We start from the raw sequence: 7762 nt of genomic DNA on the forward strand, positions 1-7762 counted from the left end.
GGGTAATGCTCTCTCACATTTATTACGCAACAACTAATACGAGCCGCAATAAAAATAGAAGGCGGCCGATGCGAGCTGGAGTAGTAAATGGCAAAAAAAAAACCAATAACCCCACCACCATGAAAAAAAAGCCACAACCTGATGTAGTTCGCACTGGTTGGTGCGTTTCATAACACTCCCAACTGCTGAAAACGACAAGGAAAATAATCAAATGTGTATACAATAAAAACAAGATGAATTTTACAAATGCCCCCACCCTAAGAGCATCAACACCCACCAGCGCTGTTACAAACACTTCCAAATAACAGACCAACACAAATCATATCCTGGAGCAAATCTACAAATGTAAACAAAAGTTTAGAAAAAAAAAAAACCCCAAACCCAAAAAAAGATGCTGTTTTAACCTCAAATATGATTCAATTGCTGCAGCACAAAAAGGAAAAAAAAAAAAGAAAAAAAAGAACTGTTGAAAAATAAATGAGTCCAGGGGAAACATCTGAGTGCCAACATAAAATAAGAAGTAGTTATGGGATTTCTCTGCAGACACATATGCCAGCAGAGGCTGCCACCCTGCCTGGGACACAGACAGCCACGTGGTGATGCCAATTAATAAGTCAGTTTGTTGTAACCATAAGGCGAAGGCAGTTTTACTGGAAGACCTTATTTCCAGAAGATTAGCTTTTGAAAAACATGACCAATGGGACCAAAATTTCTCAGGAGGTCTGATACGAAGAGGAAAATTGGGCTTTGCATAGGCAAGACAACAGATGCCTGGGAAAGTTCCGCTTAGCCAGGCTTGTGGCTGCCTCAGGATGAAAGCAAAGTTGTTCATATATCTTAACCGAAGCCAAAAAAAAGCACTTTTTTGTTCTCAACTTCAAGGCCTGCACAGATTCAGGAACTAGAAGCTCACTCTTAGATGTATTTACTTTGTAAGACATCATTTGAAGCTGCATCTGCACCTACAGCCAAACCCCACACTGGGTCAGTGTGTGCCTTGGGCTTCCCTCTGCCCGCAGGCACCTGCAAGTTGACCTTTTAGACTCGCCCATCAGGTACCCCAAAGACACTTCAGTGCTCTCTGCACCCAGAGCACACGAGCGCTAAGACAAAGGTACATTCTGGTTCCTCTCAAGAGGAACAGCCACACATCACAAGCTGGTGTTCACTGAACATGCCCTGTGTCTGGTCATTGTATGTTTCACATTGAGAAACTGAGCGAGGAAGTCCCTTTGAAAGGCCACCTGAACTCTGCCCGGTCTAAAAGCACCCTGGAGATCAGATAACCGGAGCGCAGGGAAGGATTAGATTTTCAGCACAGGGCACTTTTAACCACCCTTCTGCTGTATTCCCATTTCCAAAGCAATCCTAAGAGAATATCAAAGCATTTGAGAGCTGAAGAGCAGGAGGTCAGTTCTTTCGAACGCACTGTCCCGTTCCAGTAATGTCTATTCCACCAGGATATGTAGGGTATAAATTTATGAATGCCATAACATACCTAGATACCAAATCATGAGTATGACCAAGGAGCCCCTAAATGAAAACTGCTGCTGCTCTAGGCATGAGGGGCTGGGAGAAGTTGTCAGGCCAAAGCTTTCCAAGGGAGGGGGCAGGCAGTAATCAGGTGAGTATTCGCTATGAACACTCAGGAAAACGTTCCCCTTCCACTCTGAAGACTCATTCTCAGCTGCACCATAATCTGCAAGTTGCATTTTAAAGTGTATTTGTATTTTAGTTTGAGACAAATTCCTGCAACAAAGTGTGTTGACTCAAATGTAAGACTCTGCAAATCCACTTTCAAGAGCAGCTTGGTGATAAATGCTGCAACAAAACTACAACCCAAACACAGTCCTCAACTACACCTTGTGCTTCCTTATCTCACCCAGGGTGGGTGTAAGACAATTTCACCCCAAATTATTATGTTCATTACGCATCAGCCTGAGCAGGCAAAACAATTCACGTGGGAAACTGTCCCCAAAGATTTCACCACTATCAGCTTTCAAACTGGAACATCCAAGTCACTCACACACCTACCTGTAGGGCTGACAAACTTGCACGTGAAGAACCCAGCTGCACCCTCCAAGGGAACAGGAAAGCAAACATGTTCTAGGGATCCTTAAAGCCTTCTTCATGCAAGACAGTGAGTTTAGATAATGGTTTAGCTGAACAGCCACAGGCTGACTCTGTTTGAATAAGCACCACGGGAGGTACAGTGAAACCAAATCAGAATGATTCAAGCACAAGGTACCTCACCCAAAGTAAAAGCACTTAGACTGAGGAAAAGATAGTTGCAATCTTTAAATTAATTTCCGAACAGGCTCTGTCATATTAGTTCTACACATAAGGTATAACAGTCTGCCTGTTCCAGAATACCTTAACGCCAGCTTTTCCATAAAATACAAGACTAGAGCAGTAGCTTTTTTCTTCCTCCTCCACAAGCTCAGAGGAGCATCCTGAGTTCACCCAAAGCCTTTTGATTAGCCTCTGTGGTCTCTTATGTTGCACCTCCAGTTACCCAATTAGTACCTTGTTAACTAACACCTGCAGTTTATTTATTCCTTGCCATTGCACTATTCTTAACCCTTAGTGCACAGTGGTGCATTCGTCCTTCTAGGAAGCTTTGTGCACAGGCTTAGACAAGAAAAAACTTATTTATGCAAAACCAGAGTGGTTTTCAGGGCTACTAAACATTGACACCTTTTGCTTCTTTGCTCTTGGGTGTCCAGGGTAGGACTTGAGCCTTTTGAAAACAAGGATGGGAAAGGGAGATACTTGTCTCTGTGGGACCGATGAGTTTTGTGAGCCTTTAATAGTATTCAGGGACTGCTGGGAACACTAACTGGGAGCACCAATTTTTCTGAATACCGCATCAGCAATGCACTCTGTCCTCCATCTCTGGGCTCAGACGTAGGCACGCTGTACATTGACATGCACATGAAAGGCCAACGCAAGTTTCACATGCCTCAAGGCAAGCAAATTGGGCCATTCGGACCATTTTGTCAGCCATCAGCCCACCATGGGCTACAAAAGACCTCACATATCAGCCAGCTCACACCAGATCTTATTACCAGCAGCTGCTCTCTCTAGACTGGATGTTGTTATACATTACAAAAAGAGAATTTATTCAGTAACAGTCATGTTTGGGATAAAGACATAATAGTGCCCAAGCAGAAGATTGCTTAAGAGTGTGTAGTAAAATGTCTGGGATTAATATGACTCCGATCATCCCGGCGGCAGAGAGAAGGGTGTTGAACAGAAGGGGATAAATGCTCTTATTGCAACAGAGAGTCAACTTTACCAATGATTTTCTTCACTGTAGCGGCAGGATTTCCTCAATTGAGTAAGCGTTATTCAGTAAGGTAAGGATGACAGGACTAGGGCAGAGGTGTGAAATAATAATTGCAGTTTGTTCTTCTGTAGCACCTTTCATCTGTAGAATTCACAACAATGCAATAATCCTCCTAACAGCTTTTGTAAATAAGGAAATATTATGAGCTCTGTTTTTCAGCCGACGAAGCTGAGAGGGAATATGATGATGCAGAGAATCACGGGCAGAGCTAGAACTGGGACTCAGCTCTTCCGACTCATCCTGCACTCAGCAGTTGGTGAGGCCACCCTGGCTACTCAGTGCCTATAGGACCTTTGTCTCTTCAGTGTTCACTCTTCATCTGGAAAAGGGTGAGCAGAACCCCCAGGCAGGGAACCCAGGAACCAAGATGTCTACAAGCCCCCGAAGGCACAGCACTGTGGTAACTGATGGGAAGGCAGGGAAGAATTGAGCTGTCCAAGACCCAAAGGATCCTGTAAGTGTTCATCTGCAAATATAAGTTTTTATTATGATCTAAATGCTGGGCTGGAAACAGCCAATATCCAATGGATGGTTCAGAGTGGATTTTAATAATGTCCTCACGGATCGGCAGTTCTCAAACCAGAGACACTGGGATGAATGGCTTCTCCTCCAATGGAGAGGAAGGGAATCAAGAGCTCACAAAATATTCTGTCTCACTTCAGTGTCTTTTATCAGGATGTAGCAAGAAGCATTGCTTGGAAGAGCTGGAGGCTGGGATACAGTGGTCCAAGATTTTTATGTATGGAAAGAAGCAGAGCAAAGGCCTAAACTATTGTGGGAGAGAAAAAAGGGACATGACCACAGATTCTGAGAAGGGAAGACAAACTGCCCAGCCAATACGGCTACGTATTTTTGGCCACAGTAAATGTTTATGTGGAAATTAGCTGCATCTAAATGGTTTTGTTACACATTCAGTGTGCTGTAGAGACCTAGCACCTGCTGTTAACACAGTGGTTTGCACAGGTAAGCAAGCTTGTGAACTGTGTGTGCTACTGAGCTGGCAGTTTAAACTAACACATACTAGAACATACTAGATTTCACCTGGCTAAAGCCCTGATGGATTCCTCTGTGTTCTCTTACTTTTCCTCCTACCCTCTTACAAAGACTGGAGAGAATGGTGAAGAGATACTTGAACCAAACAGTAACACTTTCAAACATCTTGATTTCTAAATTACAATGTGTAATAAATACATTCAGATTTCACTAAAACTCTCTCTGGGGTATGAGTTAATTGTGTCGACCTGTCCGTTCATTGGAGCTGCAACCATTTGCAGCAGCCAAGAATGAAGCTCCTGATTCACAGAAGTGCTGAGAACCTGCTGCTCCAGTTGAAGTGGCTGGGAGAGGCAGGCTGTCATCACGTCTGGCAGCCAGACCGTGCGTGATTCAGTCTGGGGCTCTCAAATCAGCAGCCTTTATGCATTAACTTAGCTGTGACTTGAGTTGGGGGGAATCTGCTTTGAATGACAGACTATAGCACGTTGCTGGACTCCAATCCTGCATGAAGTCCTACCTTCTCTCCGAAAATGTGGACTTTTTCTTCACAGGTCTTCACTAACATGGAGCTCTGTACATGCAGAGTTCAATGATCTTACTTTGAAAGAAGTTCTTCAACTTCCATAGGCCCCTTGTGCTCAGGCTAAGTGTTTGTACACATCCCTCCCAGGGCACAATGAATCTAATCCTACCTGATCTCCACTGGGGTAAGATTTCCTAGTTTTAAATGAACAAATGTTGGCAGTGATGCAAGCAAGGTTCATACTGTAGTGGGGGAGGTAGAAATATCAGCCTGGAACAGGTTCAGTGTTTGTTTTTAAATCCCAGAAGGAACATATGAATGCGATGTATCTGAGATTTAGAAAAAAACAACAGAGCAGCATATTAGCAACCACACAGAAACAGCTATATGTCAGAGATCAGCTGCTCTTTAAAAGCCTAAAAGATGCAGCAGGTCTCTCATGAGTTCTTCCTCCCTCTGTTTCTTGAGCAGCATGTAACACACGGTAAGTCTGTTCCGTGCTTCCTCTGTCTGCTGAGAGGCCCAAGCAAATAAAAGTCCTAACTGAGACTGCTAATTGTGCCAAAACATAAACATGGGCTTACACAGCTTGTATGCTTAGTGCCTTATTACTCACCATTCCAAATGTAAGCACAAGCTTGTTTGCAGCAGTCAGGTCTACGCAGATCCAGCATGTATTGAAGTTAGTGGGAGCTTTTTCACAAACACTGATGTCCTTTGGATCAAATCTGCAGGACAGGATTAGTTCTGGTCTCGGTGGAACCTGTGACAAAATTGTAGACATTAGTCATAGCAGGACCGATGGCCTCAGCTCTGTTCCTGACACCCTCAAAGTCATCCAAAGGGATCCCAGTAGCACTGAAAGCTGCCACTTCCATATAGTCTGAGCCACTCATGGACTTTTCTTTCCCTTTCATCATTATGGGAAGCTGCTCTCCCCCAAAAAACCCTCAGACAGGTGTCTTTTCCAGCGCATTTGGCAAGTCACCAAGTTCAGGCTATTTTGAACTAAATGGAATGAAAGATTTTGTGAGGGAGAAGCCTGCCAAGCCTCACTCTTTTCCAGAAAGCGAATTTGGACAGATACTACATCCTGCTGATCCCAGCTGTAGCGGCATGGCTGGGGGAGCAAGAAAGACCCTCACAGATGACTCATAACCAACAATTTAAATTTCATCCAAAGACAACAGGCTGTCCGTGCAAATCCCCAGGTACTCACGTTATGCAGTCCCAACAGAATGCCCTTGCTTGCTGAGCTGCCTTTTTCCGTAAGCGCCATGCTGTCAAAAACCCAGTCTAGCATGTGACCAAGTACTTTGCCAAATAGAGTTTATCATACTTTAAACTTGTTTTAAAAAAATACAGGACACTTAGAGGCTAAGGGATTGTTTAGGATTATGATAAATTTTTAGTTGAGGCTAGTTTTCAAGTTCCAGAGAGGTACTATTCAGTACAGATAAGGATTTTAACACATACATATGTGTGTGTTTTATATATATTTGTATAAAAGAATCAAGGCACAATACAAACTTTTATCTCCAACACGAAAGAAACAAAAACACCCTATCTCTACCTCAGGAAAGTTATATAAATACATAGCACTATACTGCCCATTGTGTTTTCTCATTGTATTTCATATTTATTTTTTAAAAGAATGAAAACTTTAAGCCAAAACCATCTGGAAGAATCGGCAACAGGAACTTAACTGGATTTGTTTCCTAACACTGTTCTGGGGACTGTGTAGCTTTTGTAACACTGTGTTTTACTTCCCTGAGTTTACACAGCAGGGTTAATTCTCCAGACTTCTGCCGTGGGTTTCCCGGCTGGAGAAGAAACCGTACCACAGTTTTTTTTGAGTTTGCTGGTTTTTTTTTTTCCTTTCCTTTCTCAACTGCCACTAGAATTTTTGGAGCCCAAAGATCTTCCTGTGTTAAAGGGCCAGCAAATGACACGTGTCCCCTTCTTTTCTTCCCGCATAACTGAAAGCAGACTGTAATGTTTTCAGCGCGGCATGGGTTGCGGTTCAGAAAGAAAAACCACTGCTCTCCAGAAAAGTGCTTAAACACATGCCTAACTTTAAGTTGGCTGTTTGGCCTTAATGAATCAAAGTTAAACGCTTTCCTGAGCCGTGGCCCTTGTACACCGGTACACAGAGAACCACCTTAGATATACTCTTACCCAAGGAAATACAACAGTGTTAAATGGTACATCTATCAGCCTTGTGTGTTAAATACATAATTGCCTTATGGATTAGCTGTGGTACCAGTGGACCCTTCCAACAGTGCTGGCCTGCACGTTATGACCCAACGACATCCAACCCCGCTGCAGCCAGGATCAACGGTTCCTGAACAACGGCAACACCTGGGAGCAGAGCCATGCCCGTGTGTTACGTGGTGTGTACCTGTCCCACAGCGCCCGGTGTGACCTGTGCCACACGGGCACGTCCTGCAGGGCTGGATAGGCCCTGAGGAGACCTGCTCAGACCTGCTGGATGGGGCCCTGAGGCGACCTGCTCCGCACCACAGGACGGGTAGGGCCCTGGACGCTCTCCCCTCGATGCCCGCTCCCCACAGAGACACCCAGAGCCAGGGCAGCAGCTCGGGGGGCCTTACCCGTGGCGGAGAACAGGGCAGGACGGGGAGCTCGGCCCCCCCTCCCTGCCGTCGCTTCACAGGGCTGAGCGGCGGCGGGGAGGGCGGGAAGAAAGGCCGAAGCGAAGGCGGCGCCGGCCCCTTTAAGGCGCCGCCCGCGTTTCTTTTTGGCTCTCGGGCCTTGCCGTAGCGCTCCCGGGAGAGAGCGGCATTGTGCAGCCTTTGGCCCGCACCGCGCATGCGCCTTCCCCACATTCCCCCCGCCTGGCGGCCCCGGAGCCGCCGCCGCCGCCACCGCCGCGT

General features: G+C 45.4%; 1 protein-coding gene across 3 annotated transcripts in view; it reads right to left on the reverse strand.

Moving 5' to 3' along the window:
* Positions 1-7556, reverse strand: part of BRD3 (bromodomain containing 3) — a 46486-nt gene extending 38930 nt beyond the window's left edge. For 2 of the 3 annotated variants that reach the window (XM_014942957.1, XM_014942954.1), the window contains exons 1-2: positions 7481-7556; positions 5485-5631 (exon numbers count right to left, since the gene is read on the reverse strand). The gene's annotated coding sequence lies outside the window, so the exon portion shown is untranslated. Of the gene's footprint in view, positions 1-5037; positions 5056-5484; positions 5632-7480 lie in introns of those variants that run through there. The other variant, XM_014942955.1, reaches the window with a different exon arrangement.
* Between the last annotated feature and the right edge of the window lie 206 nt (positions 7557-7762).

The sequence above is a fragment of the Calidris pugnax genome, unplaced genomic scaffold (assembly GCF_001431845.1).
Source record: "Calidris pugnax isolate Ruff unplaced genomic scaffold, ASM143184v1 scaffold102, whole genome shotgun sequence".
In the NCBI taxonomy this organism is placed as follows: domain Eukaryota; kingdom Metazoa; phylum Chordata; class Aves; order Charadriiformes; family Scolopacidae; genus Calidris; species Calidris pugnax.